A 15,035-nucleotide genomic window follows, 5' to 3' on the forward strand; every position below is an offset into this window, starting at 1 on the left:
ACGACTCTGCAGCTAGCTCAGGGCAGTCCGTCTCTGCTCCGAGCCCTTATTCCTCAGCAAGGGTGACAGGCTCCTGGCACCTGCATTCTCCTCACCGATGACTCTCTTTGGAGTTTTATCTGCTCTGTCATCCTGCTGGGTCCAGCCGACTTAGGCCAGTTCTCAGGCTGGGTGTGCTGTTAAGGAATCTGTGGATTCTAGAACATTGCTAGACAGAATTCCAAGCTGGCAAAGCAGTTGTTTCCCTTAAGGCACTTTTAGCAGGGTGACGTTAAGCAGAAGAGTTGGGCAGATTTAAAAGCAGTTTTCGTGGTTAAATGTTTACCTCCCAAGAACGGAGAAAAAGGGATAAAAGTCAGTGCTTCATCAGGAGAAAAGCGAATGAAATGAGGGGCCGTTCTTTGGTGGAGGAGAAACCACTGCAGAGGCAGCCACAGAGCAGGGCCTGTCTCAGGAGGACGACAGCCCAGCGCGGCCACCTTGTGTCCCATCCCTGCGGGACACCCGGAAAAGGGTCTTCTCTCTTCTTTGCGGGTGGGGAGGGGGTCGGCAACATCAGTTGAGTCAGCAGGAGTGCGTGTATAAGAATGCCCTTTGGGCTTTTTTGCAACGGGTTTGCCACCAGGACACAGGTGTCGTGAAAACCACCGCTCAACCTAAGCAAAAATGGGAAAGGAGAAGACCCACATCAACATCGTTGTCATTGGACACGTAGATTCAGAGAAGTCTGCCACTGCTGGCCATCTGATCTACAAATGTGGTGGCATCGACAAGAGAAGCATTGAAAAGTTCGAGAAGGAGGCTGCCGAGACGGGAAAGGGCTCCTTCAAGTATGCCTGGGTCTTGGACAAACTGAAAGCTGAACGCGAGCATGGTATCACCATGGATATCTCCCTATGGGAATTCGAGACCAGCACGTACTATGTGACCATCACTGATGCCCCAGGACACAGAGACTTCATCAAAAACATGATCACAGGCACATCCCAGGCTGACTGTGCTGTCCTGATGGTTGCTGCTGGTGTTGGTGAATTTGAAGCAGGTATTTCCAAGCATGGGCAGACAGACCCCTGAGCATGCCCTTCTGGCCTACACTCTGGGTGTGAAACAACTAATTGTTGGAGTTAACAAAATGGATTCCACCGAGCCACCCTACAGCCGGAAGAGATATGAGGAAATTGTTAAGGAAGTCAGCACCTACATTAAGAAACTTGGCTATAACCCTGACACAGCAGCATTTGTGCCAGTTTCTGGCTGGAATGGTGACAACATGCTGGAGCCAAGTGCTAACATGCCGTGGTTCAAGGGATGGAAAGTCACCCGTAAAGATGGCAATGCCAGCGGAACCAGCCACTCTGCTTGAAGCTCTGGATTGCATCCTCCTACCAACTCGCCCAACTGACAAGCCCTTGTGTCTGCCCCTCCCGGACGTCTACGAAATTGGTGGTATTGGCACTGTCCCTGTGGGTCGAGTGGAGACTGGTGTCCTCAAACCTGGCATGGTGGTCACCTTTGCTCCAGTCAACGTGACAACTGAAGTGAAGTCTGCTGAAATGCACCATGAAGCTTTGAGTGAAGCCCTTCCTGGGGACAATGTGGGCTTCAGTGTCAAGAACGTGTCTGTCTGTTTGAGGATATGGGAGGGGGAAGGGTAAGGTGTGACAAAGTGAGAGAGCGGCATGGACATATATCCACTACCAAACGTAAAATAGATAGCTAGTGGGAAGCAGCCTCATAGCACAGGGAGATCAGCTTGGTGCTTTGTGACCTCCTAGAGGGGTGGGATAGGGAGGGTGGGAGGGAGGGAGATGCAAGAGGGAAGAGATATGGGGACATATGTATTTGTATAACTGATTCACTTTGTTATAAAGCAGAAACGAACACACCATTGTAAAGCAATTATACTCCAATAAAGATGTAAAAAAAAAAAAAGAACGTGTCTGTCAAAGATGTTCATCGTGGCAATGTGGCTGGTGAGAGCGAAAATGACCCACTGACGGAAGCAGATGGCTTCACAACTCAGGTGATTATCTTGAACCATCCAGGCCAAATCAGTGCCGGCTGTGCACCTGTGCCGGATTGTCACACAGCTCACATTGCTTGCAAGTCTTCTAAGCCGAAGGAGGAGATTGATCGTCGTTCTGGGAAAAAGCTGGAAGGTGGCCCCGAATCCTTGAAATCTGGCGATGCTGCCGTCGTTGATATGGTTCCTGGAAAACCCATGCGTGTTGAGAGCTTCTCTGACTATCCTCCTCTGGGCCTTTTTGCTGTTCATGACATGAGACAGACAGCTGCAGTGGGTGTCATCAAAGCAGTGGACAAGAAGGTAGCTGGAGCTGGCAAGGTCACCAAGTCTGCCCAGAAAGCTCAGAAGGCTAAATGAATGTTATCCCCAACACCTGCCACCCCAGTCTTAATCAGTGGTGGAAGAATGGCCCCAGAATTGTTTGTCTCAATGGGCCATTTAAGTTTAATAGCAAAAGACTGGTTAATGATAACAAGGCATCGTAAAACCTTCAGAAGGAAAGGAGAATGTGTTGTGGACCGTTGGTTTTGTGTGTGGCAGTTTTAAGGTATTAGTTTTTAAAATCAGTACTTTTTAATGGAAACAACTTGACCAAAAATCTATCACAGAATTTGAGACCCATTAAAAAAGTTTAATGAGAAAAAAAAAAAAAAAAAAAAAGAATGTCCTTTGCGGGACTTCCCTGGTGGTCCAGTGGTTAGGACTCCACGCCTCCAGTGCAGGAGGTGTGGGTTCGATCCCAGGTCTGGGAGCTAAGATCCCACATGCCTCATGGTCAAAAAACCGAAACATAAAACAGAAGCAATATTGTAACAAATTCAATAAAGACTTCAAAAACGGTCCACATCAAAAAAAAATCTTAAAAAAAAAAAAAAGCCCTTTGGAGCAAAGGCGTGAGGCTTTCTTTTTTTTTTTTCCCTAGCAAAGAGGGTGTGTACCTGGGTCTTTGTACATGTGTACATGTGATTCTGTGGATGGGTCTGTAGTTCTGCGTGTGTGTGCGTCTATGTGTGTACATGTGTCTTTGTGTGTGTATATCTTGGTGTGTATGTCTGCCTGTGTGTGTCCACCCACCTCTGTATGTCTGTGTGTCTCTCTGTGTCCATACACACCTGCTTCCACGGGAGGAGCCACCGTCCCTGTGTGAGGGAACGAGCAGGAGTCACCTAGTGACAGGGAGGCTCTGTAAGTGAAGCTCTCCAATCCCCCTGCCTCCTGAGAGGGTCTGGTGGCCAGAAGCTCCTGTCCAGGCCTCTCAAACCCCAGCCCATCTGTGGACCCCACCCCGCAATGGGATGCAGCCGTCACTCTAGCTCCATTTCCTCAACTGCTATGAAATCATGTTTCCTAAAGATTTTAAGAAATAAAGCACGTGACCACCTAAAGGGAAGCACCGATGTGGGCCATTTTGGTGGCCTCTGCTAGTCTGGAATTCTTAGACTCGGTTTGATTTCCAGTCTTTCTCTCCTCTCTAAGCTGTCATTACCACCACTCTCTTGACACTGTCTGAAAACGCCGTCCTTAAATTATTAGCCCACTTTGCCTGGAAAGCTTTGGCCCACGTACAGTACAAGCAACATGACTGTGTTGGTTTAGGGAGGCCTTCCATGCGGGCTGAGGCCCCTTCTTGCTGAAACTCCCCGAGGGCTCCTGCAGGCGGAATAGCAAGCATCTGAGATCCTGGAGACTTGACCACGGCCCGACAACTTCCGAATTTTCCAGGCCTGCTTTGGGGAAATGCTCATACCTGTACTACGTCAGTCAGAAGAGTGTTCATGTTTCTATGGAGACGAACCTTCCAGAGCTCCGTCTCCATGTAGAAGTAGATTTTTGTCCATTATCTCCTTGATTTTAGATCCTGTGGGCAGCACAGGAATGAGCAGCTTCACTCTTCTCGGTCAGGAGACACCTGAGGCTGCGGGAAGGGACTGAGGACACCTTCTAGGGGCAAGGGCAGCGCCTCAAGCCAGGCAGGATTGTGATAGTGTGGTTTTCACCTGTTAGCTTTGCCTCCCTTTGCTCTTTGTGGTCCAAAAGATTTGTAAAAGAATCGAGGGCCATAGGCTGCTGGTAGGAATTTGATGTTCTCCTAGGAGTGACAGCTGGAAACATGGGCTGTGACTCTCTAGCCCTGGTCAGGACCCCCAGGGAGCAGAAAAGCCACCTAGTTCCAGGGCTGGAACAGGTCCTCTAGCCTGGGGGGCCCTGTGTGCTCATGCTTCCACAGCCTCCACCACCAGGATCAGGACAAGCTGGTGAGCTTGTTAAAGATGCATGTTTCCAGGCCCCAACCAAGAATCCACATTTTCACCAGCTCTCCAGGTGGTGTTTTTATACCGAAAAGTTTGAGAATCGCTCAGACTCAGAGTCGAGCCCTTTGCATTGCCTGGTGGTGTGAGTGTCTCTCTTCCTAGCTGTTCCCAAGGACTCCCGGCTACCCCCAGCCTCATGGGAATTGGTACAAAAGTGACTTTAGGACTCAGTCTGACAGTGAGCCATGTGGCTTCTTTTTCTGCCTTCCCTTTGTTTACCTGGCAAGGGAAAGTCACCGACAGAGGCTCTGACCGGGCCGCTTCGCCCCACCTCACTGTGGAGCTCCTGCATTGGGCAGAGTTTCCCGTGGAGCCTCGCAGGCGCTGGGCCCAGCCTATCTGTGGCTCATTATCTGGGGGCACAGATCTCTCAGCCAAGCAGCGGAGGCCAGAGAAACAGGAATCTACGTGGTCCTTCCCCCTCCGCCGCAACCACTTGCGCTGTGTTATCCTCTTGTCATCTTCCGTTCCGCCTTCTCAGTGGTCTCCCAAAGTGCAGAGCAGCAGGCGCTAGGAGACCCAGGGAATTTGCCGGGCTTTGGGTCAGGCAGAACTGGACACACAGCCCACGTGATCTTGTTCTTGGCTGTACCTGAGGTCAGAAGTGTCAGTGTTCGTACCTGTGACATCTGTACAACTTCCATCAAGAATCACCATTTCTGGAGCATTTACTCTGAGTCAGGAAGGGTACTGAGCACCTTACATGCATTGTTTTATTTAGTTTTCTCAGGAACTTTGTGAAGTTGGTAGTATTGTACCCGTCTTGTGGTTGAGAAAGCTGAGGTTTAAAGCGATGGAATTTTAAATGCAAAAGGGATAGGTTAGAAAAACACTGAGAAATGGACTTCAAATGTTGACGTTTCAGATGGCTTAAGGGGAGGGGAAACAGATGAGGAAAAGATTTGAAGGCTGGGCTCAGGTGAGAAAATCTGAGTTCTGGTCGCCTGATTGATCTTGGCAAGTGCTAGTCTCTGAGCCTCTCCTCATATGTAAAACGGGGATAATTGCATCTTTGCTGTTCACTTTATACAGCATGAGGAGGATCAAATGAAAGTGTCTGTGGAAACCGTAGCTAGAAAGCATGGCCTACCGGTGAAGGCTCAGGTCCCATGAGGGCAGTCCTCTGTCCAGTTAGACGTTCTGTAAGAGAGGAAAACAGTGGTATGTAATGTTTTCTTAAAAGGAGTGAGTGGTGGAGTGGAAAAGCACAGACAGACCTAGATCTGGGTCACAGCTGTAGCACTCCACAGCTGGTGATTCTAAGTAACCTCTCAGGCTTAGTTTCCTTATCTGGAAAATGGGTCTAATAAGGGATTAAGATGAGTATTAAACAACATGAGATAACATCGGGGCTTCCCTGGTGGCGCAGTGGTTGAGAGTCCACCTGCCAATGCAGGGAATACGGGTTCGTGCCCCGGTCTGGGAAGATCCCACATGCTGCGGAGCGGCTGGGCCCGTGAGCCATGGCCGCTGAGCCTGCACGTCCAGAGCCTGTGCTCCTTAACGGGAGAGGCCACAACAGTGAGAGGCCCGCGTACCAAAAAATAAAATAAAAATAAAATAAAAATAATAAAAAAATAAATAAACAACATGAGATAACATGAACTCAAAAAGGCTGAAAATAGGATAAAAAAAATACAACTGGATAACTTTGAAGCAAAAGAAAGCTGTAGTAGCAATTTTCATCTTAGACAAGATAGACTGTAACTTGGATATATCTTTAAGACAAAGAAAGATGTTATATGCTCGTAAAAGGAGCCATAATTAAGAAATAATCATCATGGCCATATATGTACTGCATAATATAAACCTGAAATATAAACCAACAGCTAACAGAATTGCATAGAGAAGTAGATAAATCAGCAGTTTGGCTTGAAAGTTTTCATATATTCCTCTTTGAACATGGAAAATCAAGTAGACAAAAAGTAAGCAAGGAGAAAGACTATTAAAAGGAAATGATTAATAACTTGATCATACATGGAACAACCATAGACATTAATCATGTACCAGGCCACCAAGGAATTATCACTATATTCCAGTGAATTGCCATCCTACAGACTGTTCAGATCATAAAGAAGTTAAATTAGGAAACAAAAATAGGTAATAGATATCTCGTGCATCTAGATATTTTAAAATACTACTATTTTAAAAAATCATTGTTTAAGAGGAAGTCATAATGGAAATTACAAAAACTGAGAGCTGAATAATGATGAATAATGATGAAAAAACTGTTAAAAATTGTAAGGGAATTTATAACTTTGAATTTATCATGAAACAAGAAAAACTGAAAATAAATGATTCAACTCTAAAACTCATAGAGTTGACCCTAAGAACATAAAAGAACAACAGATTTAGATCAAAGAAATAAGAAGGAAGGAAGGAAATGATAAATATAGGGATGAAAATGAACAAAAAATTTTAAAATGTAAAGGGGAAAGAAAATTATTAACAACTGAAGTTCATTCTCTCAAAAGATTAATATAATAGGCAAAACTTTGTCAAGCTTGATCATGAAAAAAATAGAAAATAAAATATAGAATGAAAAAAGGCAGAAATAACTACAGATATAACAGATTAAAATAGTAAAATATCGTAAATGACTATATATCAAGACATTTGAAAACCTGGATGAACTAGACACATTTCTAGAAAAATAGAAATGCCAAGATTACCAGACTAAGATCAGTAGACCTTGAATACACCATTAACCTCTAAAGAGAGACATGGTAATTTACCACCCACAAAAGTCTCAGGCGAAGATGGTTTCAGAGGTAAGATATACTAAATTCTATCGATCAGATAATTCCTATATTTATAAGTTGTTTCAGGAAATAGGAGGATAAGGACAGCTGTCCCACTCATTTTACAATTTATCATAAAATCTTTATACCAAAACCAGATAGGAATTGTACAAGAACAAAAGCTGTAGGTATCACTTTGGATCATTAGTGTATAAAGCCTAAATGAAATATCAGGCCAGCTAAATATTTCAAGTAGGGTTTATCCCGGGAACTAGTGATGGTTCTGTTTTAGAAAGAAATATCAGTTAAGTTGACCACATTAATGGATGAAAGGGAAAAAAATAACATCATTATCTCAATAGATATGAGAAAGTATTGAATATAGTTCAATACCCATTTATAATGAGAGCTCTTGGAAATTTAGGAATTAAAAAGAATTTCCTCAGTCTGATAGAGGCTGTCCTCCAAAATCTATAGCAAAAATTGTGCTTAATGGAGAAACTTTCTTTTGTGGTCAGGAACCATACAGAGCTGCTTGCTATCACCAGTGTGCCTGCTTAGTACCAGAGGACTGGCCAAGAGAAACAAGTAAGGATAAGGATGGGGAGTGGAAAGAAAAAAATTGTTATTATTTGGAGATTATAATTGTTTGTAAGTTACCTATGAGAATTAACAAACAATTAGAACTAGTAACAAATTTCAACAAAAGTTGCCCAGAAAATGAAATACCATTTTTAATAACTATAAAACCCACAAAGTAATCTAACAAAAAATGTACAGGACTTTGGTAGAAAAAAGGTTATGATCCTAAATGTGAATACAATAAAATGTGAATAAATAAAGGGAAATATTCTGTTCATGGATGCAAAATGTAGTAAAGAGATCAGTCCTCCCACAAATTAATCTATATATTCAGGAATACAACAATCAAAATCTCAGGAGGATTTTGGCAGGGAGACTGATGAGATGATTCTAAAATTCATATGGAAGTATAAATACCTACTATTATCTAAATCAGTTTAAAAAAGAAAAGCAAAAAGAGGGGAATCACCCTACCCAGATCATATTGTGAAGCCATAGAGATTAAAACAGTGTGGTACTGATGCAGAAACAGGCAAACAGACCGTGGAGGTCAATGCCAAGTCCTGAAACACACCAAAGTACACATGGGAAGCTGACGTGTGAGGGAAGTAGCTTCACTAGTTAGGAGGAAACATGGGCTTCTTTCTTTTCCTCCCTCCCTCCCTCCCTTCCTTCCTTTTATGTATGTTATTATAAAATTGCCTTAGTGAAAATAGAACTACCATACAACCCAGCAATCCCACTACTGGGCATATATCCTGAGAAAACCATAATTCAAAAAGAGTCATGTACCACAGTGTTCATTGCAGCTCTATTTACAATAGCCAGGACATGGAAGCAACCTAAGTGTCCATCGACAGATGAATGGATAAAGAAGATGTGGCACATATATACAATGGAATATTACTCAGCCATAAAAAGAAACGAAATTGAGTCATTTGTAGTGAGGTGGATGGACCTAGAGTCTGTCATACAGAGTGAAGTAAGTCAGAAAGAGAAAAACAAATACCGTTATGCTAACACCTATATATGGAATCTAAAAAAAAAAAAAAAAGGTTCTGAAGAACCTAGGGGCAGGACAGGAATAAAGACGCAGACATAGAGAATGGACTAGAGGACATGGGGAGGCGGAAGGGTAAGCTGGGACGAAGTGAGAGAGTGGCATGGACTTATATATACTACCAAATGTAAAATAGAGAGCTAGTGGGAAGCAGCTGCATAGCACAGGGAGATCAGTTTGGTGCTTTGTGACCACCTAGCGGGGTGGGATAGGGAGGGTGGGAGGGAGACACAAGAGGGAGGAGATATGGGGATGTATGTATATGTATAGCTGATTCACTTTGTTATACAGCAGAAACTAACACACCATTGTAAAGCAATTATACTCCAATAAGGATGTTAAAAAAAAATATTGCCTTAGTGAGAGTGTGGAGAGAAATTATACACCTATCTCACTTGCTATAAAAGAAATTCCAGGCAGATTTTAAATGCGAAAGCTAAAACACAAAACCAGTAGATAAAAACATAGAATAACTTTGAGAATTTGGAGTAGGGAAAGGTCCAGATTATATTGGGAGAACAGACTCATTTGTCTTCATGGAATTGAGGAAGCACTGGGTGTGAGCAGTTGCTCCATGAATGTCAGCCTGTCTCATTTCCTTCCCTGGTCCAGAACTTACTCAGGGGCAGTCACAAAGAAGGTGGCCCGGCTCTTGTGTTGGCTCCCTGGGGAGGGATGACATGGCTGAGATTCGGACCCAGGGAGGCCCTACAGGTGCCTAAGGCAGAATAAGCTGTCTTTTTTTTTTTTAACAAATTTAATCAGTTATACATATACATATGTTCCCATATCCTCTCCCTTTTGCGTCTCCCTCCCGCCCTCCCTATCCCACCCCTCCAGGCGGTCACAGATCACCGAGCTGATCTCCCTGTGCTATGCGGCTGCTTCCCACTATCTATCTACCTTACGTTTGGTAGTGTATATATGTCCATGCCGCTCTTTCGCTTTGTCACAGCTTACCCTTCCCCCTCCCCATATCCTCAAGTCCATTCTCTAGTAGATCTGTGTCTTTATTCCTGTCTTACCCCTAGGTTCTTCATGACATTTTTTTTTCTTAGATTCCATATATATGTGTCAGCATACAGTATTTGTCTTTCTCTTTCTGACTTACTTCACTCTGTATGACAGACTCTAGGTCCATCCACCTCATTACAAATAGCTCAATTTCGTTTCTTTTTATGGCTGATAATATTCCATTGTATATATGTGCCACATCTTCTTTATCCATTCATCCGATGATGGACACTTAGGTTGCTTCCATCTCCGGGCTATTGTAAATAGGGCTGCTATGAACATTTTGGTACATGACTCTTTTTGAATTATGGTTTTCTCAGGGTATATGCCCAGTAGTGGGATTGCTGGGTCATATGGTAGTTCTATTTGTAGTTTTTTAAGGAACCTCCATACCGTTCTCCATAGTGGCTGTACCAATTCACATTCCCACCAACAGTGCAAGAGTGTTCCCTTATTTCCACACCCTCTCCAGCATTTACTGTTTCTAGATTTTTTGATGATGGCCATTCTGACTGGTGTGAGATGATATCTCATTGTAGTTTTGATTTGCATTTCTCTAATGAGTAAAGATGTCGAGCATCCTTTCATGTGTTTGTTGGCAGTCTGTATATCTTCTGTGGAGAAATGTCTATTTAGGTCTTCTGCCCATTTTTGGATTGGGTTGTTTGTTTTTTTGTTATTGAGCTGCATGAGCTGCTTATAAATTTTGGAGATTAATCCTTTGTCAGTTGCTTCATTTGCAAATATTTTCTCCCATTCTGAGGGTTGTCTTTTGGTCTTGTTTATGGTTTCCTTTGCTGTGCAAAAGCTTTGAAGTTTCATTAGGTCCCATGTGTTTATTTTTGTCTTTATTTCCATTACTCTAGGAGGTGGATCAAAAAGGATCTTGCTGTGATTTATGTCATAGAGTGTTCTGCCTATGTTTTCCTCTAAGAGTTTGATAGTGTCTGGCCTTACATTTAGGTCTTTAATCCATTTTGAGCTTATTTTTGTGTATGGTGTTAGGGAGTGTTCTAATCTCATACTTTTACATGTCCCTGTCCAGTTTTCCCAGCACCACTTATTGAAGAGACTGTCCTTTCTCCACTGTACATTCCTGCCTCCTTTATCAAAGATAAGGTGACCATATGTGCGTGGATTTATCTCTGGGCTTTCTATCCTGTTCCATTGATCTATCTTGCTGTTTTTGTGCCAGTACCACACTGTCTTGATTACTGTAGCTTTGTAGTATAGTCTGAAGTCAGGGAGCCTGATTCCTCCAGCTCCATTTTTCGTTCTCAAGATTGCTTTGGCTATTCGGGGTCTTTTGTGTTTCCATACAAATTGTGAAATTTTTTGTTCTAGTTCTGTGAAAAATGCCAGTGGTAGTTTGATAGGGATTGCATTGAATCTGTAGATTGCTTTGGGTAGTAGAGTCATTTTCACAATGTTGATTCTTCCAATCCAAGAACATGGTACATCTCTCCATCTATTTGTATCATCTTTAATTTCTTTCATCAGTGTCTTATAATTTTCTGCATACAGGTCTTTTGTCTCCTTAGGTAGGTTTATTCCTAAATATTTTATTCTTTTTGTTGCAATGGTAAATGGGAGTGTTTCCTTGATTTCACTTTCAGATTTTTCATCATTAGTATATAGGAATGCCAGAGATTTCTGTGCATTAATTTTGTATCCTGCTACTTTACCAAATTCATTGATTAGCTCTAGTAGTTTTCTGGTAGCATCTTTAGGATTCTCTATGTATAGTATCATGTCATCTGCAAACAGTGACAGCTTTACTTCTTCTTTTCCGATTTGGATTCCTTTTAGTTCCTTTTCTTCTCTGATTGCTGTGGCTAAAACTTCCAAAACTATGTTGAATAAGAGTGGTGAGAGTGGGCAACCTTGTCTTGTTCCTGATCTTAGTGGAAATGGTTTCAGTTTTTCACCATTGAGGACGATGCTGGCTGTGGGTTTGTCATATATGGCCTTTATTATGTTGAGGAAAGTTCCCTCTATGCCTACTTTCTGCAGGGTTTTTATCATAAATGGGTGTTGAATTTTGTCGAAAGCTTTCTCTGCATCTATTGAGATGATCATATGGCTTTTCTCCTTCAATTTGTTAATATGGTGTATCACGTTGATTGATTTGCATGTATTGAAGAATCCTTGCATTCCTGGAATAAACCCCACTTGATCATGGTGTATGATCCTTTTAATGTGCTGTTGGATTCTGTTTGCTAGTATTTTGTTGAGGATTTTTGCATCTATGTTCATCAGTGATATTGGCCTGTAGTTTTCTTTCTTTGTGACATCCTTGCCTGGTTTTGGTATCAAGGTGATGGTGGCCTCGTAGAATGAGTTTGGGAGTGTTCCTCCCTCTGCTATATTTTGGAAGAGTTTGAGAAGGATAGGTGTTAGCTCTTCTCTAAATGCTTGATAGAATTCGCCTGTGAAGCCATCTGGTCCTGGGCTTTTGTTTGTTGGAAGATTTTTTTATCACAGTTTCAATTTCAGTGCTTGTGATTGGTCTGTTCATATTTTCTATTTCTTCCTGATTCAGTCTTGGCAGGTTGTGCATTTCTAAGAATTTGTCCATTTCTTCCAGGTTGTCCATTTTATTGGCATAGAGTTGCTTGTAGCAATCTCTCATGATCCTTTGTATTTCTGCAGTGTCAGCTGTTACTTCTCCTTTTTCATTTCTAATTATGTTGATTTGAGTCCTCTCCCTTTTTTTCTTGATGAGTCTGGCTAATGGTTTATCAATTTTGTTTATCTTCTCAAAGAACCAGCTTTTAGTTTTATTGATCTTTGCTATTGTTTCCTTCTTTTCTTTTTCATTTATTTCCGATCTGATTTTTATGATTTCTTTCCTTCTGCTAACTTTGGGATGTTTTTGTTCTTCTTTCTCTAATTGCTTTAGGTGCAAGGTTAGGTTGTTTATTCGAGATGTTTCCTGTTTCTTAAGGTAGGATTTGATTGCTATAAACTTCCCTCTTAGAACTGCTTTTGCTGCATCCCATAGGTTTTGGGTCGTTGTGACTCCATTGTCATTTGTTTCTAGGTATTTTTTGATTTCCTCTTTGATTTCTTCAGTGATCACTTCATTATTAAGTAGTGTATTGTTTAGCCTCCATGTGTTTGTATTTTTTACAGCTCTTTTCCTGTAATTGATATCTAGTCTCATAGCATTGTGGTCAGAAAAGATACTTGATACAATTTCAATTTTCTTAAATTTACCAAGGCTTGATTTGTGACCCAAGATATGATCTATCCTGGAGAATGTTCCATGAGCACTTGAGAAAAATGTGTATTCTGTTGTTTTTGGATGGAATGTCCTATAAATATCAATTAAGTCCATCTTGTTTAATGTATCATTTAAAGCTTGTGTTTCCTTATTTATTTTCATTTTGGATGATCTGTCCATTGGTGAAAGTGGGGTGTTAAAGTCCCCTACTATGATTGTGTTACTGTCAATTTGCCCTTTTATGGGTGTTAGTATTTGCCTTATGTATTGAGATGCTCCTATGTTGGGTGCATAAATATTTACAATTGTTATATCTTCTTCTTGGATCGATCCCTTGATCATTATGTAGTGTCCTTCTATGTCTCTTCTAATAGTCTTTATTTTAAAGTCTATTTTGTCTGATATGAGAATTGCTACTCCAGCTTTCTTTTGGTTTCCATTTGCATGGAATATCTTTTTCCATCCCCTTACTTTCAGTCTGTATGTGTCTCTAGGTCTGAAGTGGGTTTCTTGTAGACAGCATATATATGGGTCTTGTTTTTGTATCCATTCAGCCAATCTGTGTCTTTTGGTGGGAGCATTTAGTCCATTTACATTTAAGGTAATTATTGATATGTATGTTCCTATTCCCATTTTCTTAATTGTTTTGGGTTCGTTATTGTAGGTCTTTTCCTTCTGTTGTGTTTCTTGCCTAGAGAAGTTCCTTTAGCATTTGTTGTAAAGCTGGTTTGGTGGTGCTGAACTCTCTCAGCTTTTGCTTGTCTGTAAACGTTTTAATTTCTCCATCAAATCTGAATGCGATCCTTGCTGGGTAGAGTAATCTTGGTTGCAGGTTTTTCTCCTTCATCACTTTAATTATGTCCTGCCACTCCCTTCTGGCTTGTAGAGTTTCTGCTGAGAGATCAGCTGTTATCCTGATGGGGATTCCCTTGTGTGTTATTTGTTGTTTTTCCCTTGCTGCTTTTAATATGATTTCTTTGTGTTTAATTTTTGACAGTTTGATTAATATGTGTCTTGGCGTATTTCTCCTTGGATTTATTCTGTGTGGGACTCTCTGTGCCTCCTGGACTTGATTAACTATTTCCTTTCCCATATTAGGGAAGTTTTCAACTATAATCTCTTCAAATATTTTCTCAGTCCCTTTCTTTTTCTCTTCTTCTTCTGGAACCCCTATAATTCGAATGTTGGTGCGTTTAATGTTGTCCCAGAGGTCTCTGATACTGTCCTCTGTTCTTTCCATTCTTTTTTCTTTATTTTGCTCTGCAGCAGTTATTTCCACTATTTTATCTTCCACCTCACTTATCCGTTCTTCTGCCTCAGTTATTCTGCTATTGATCCCTTCTAGAGTATTTTTCATTTCATTTATTGTGTTTTTAATTGATGCTTGATTCATCTTTAGTTCTTCTAGGTCCTTGTTAACTGTTTCTTGCATTTTGTCTATTCTATTTCCAAGATTTTGGATCTTGGAAATAGAATCTTGGATCATCTTTACTATCATTATTCTGAATTCTTTTTCAGGTAGACTGCCTATTACCTCTTCATTTGTTAGGTCTGGTGGGTTTTTATCTTGCTCCTTCTCCTGCTGTGTGTTTTTCTGTCTTCTCATTTTGCTTATGTTACTGTGTTTGGGGTCTCCTTTTTGCAGGCTGCAGGTTCGTAGTTTCTGTTGTTTTTGGTGTCTGTCCCCAGTGGCTAAGGTTGGTTTAGTGGGTTGTGTAGGCTTCCTGGTGGAGGGGACTAGTGCCTGTGTTCTGGTGGATGAGGCTGGATCTTGTCTTTCTGGTGGGCAGGTCCACGTCTGGTGGTGTGTTTTGGGGTGTCTGTGGACTTTTTATGATTTTAGGCCACCTCTCTGCTAATGGGTGGTGTTGTGTTCCTGTCTTGCTAGTTGTTTGGCATAGGGTGTCCAGCACTGTAGCTTGCTGGTCGTTGAGTGAAGCTGGGTGCTGGTGTTGAGATGGAGATCTCTGGAAGATTTTTGTCGTTTGATATTATGTGGAGCTGGGAGGTCTCTTGTGGACCAGTGTCCTGAAGTTGGCTCCCCCACCTCAGAGGCACAGCACTGACTCCGGGC

General features: G+C 41.9%; 1 protein-coding gene and 1 pseudogene across 4 annotated transcripts in view; both read left to right on the plus strand.

Moving 5' to 3' along the window:
* ESYT3 (extended synaptotagmin 3) overlaps positions 1-15,035 on the plus strand; it is a 57,292-nt gene that overhangs the window by 7,325 nt on the left and 34,932 nt on the right. The gene's annotated exons all lie outside the window — the stretch shown is intronic.
* On the plus strand, positions 626-2,704 carry LOC309806358 (elongation factor 1-alpha 1-like; annotated as a pseudogene). Its single transcript has 2 exons — positions 626-1,613; positions 1,934-2,704. The product of its transcript is annotated as an elongation factor 1-alpha 1-like (transcript).

This window comes from Mesoplodon mirus (genome assembly GCF_964341445.2).
Source record: "Mesoplodon mirus genome assembly, chromosome: 6".
Lineage (NCBI taxonomy): Eukaryota > Metazoa > Chordata > Mammalia > Artiodactyla > Ziphiidae > Mesoplodon > Mesoplodon mirus.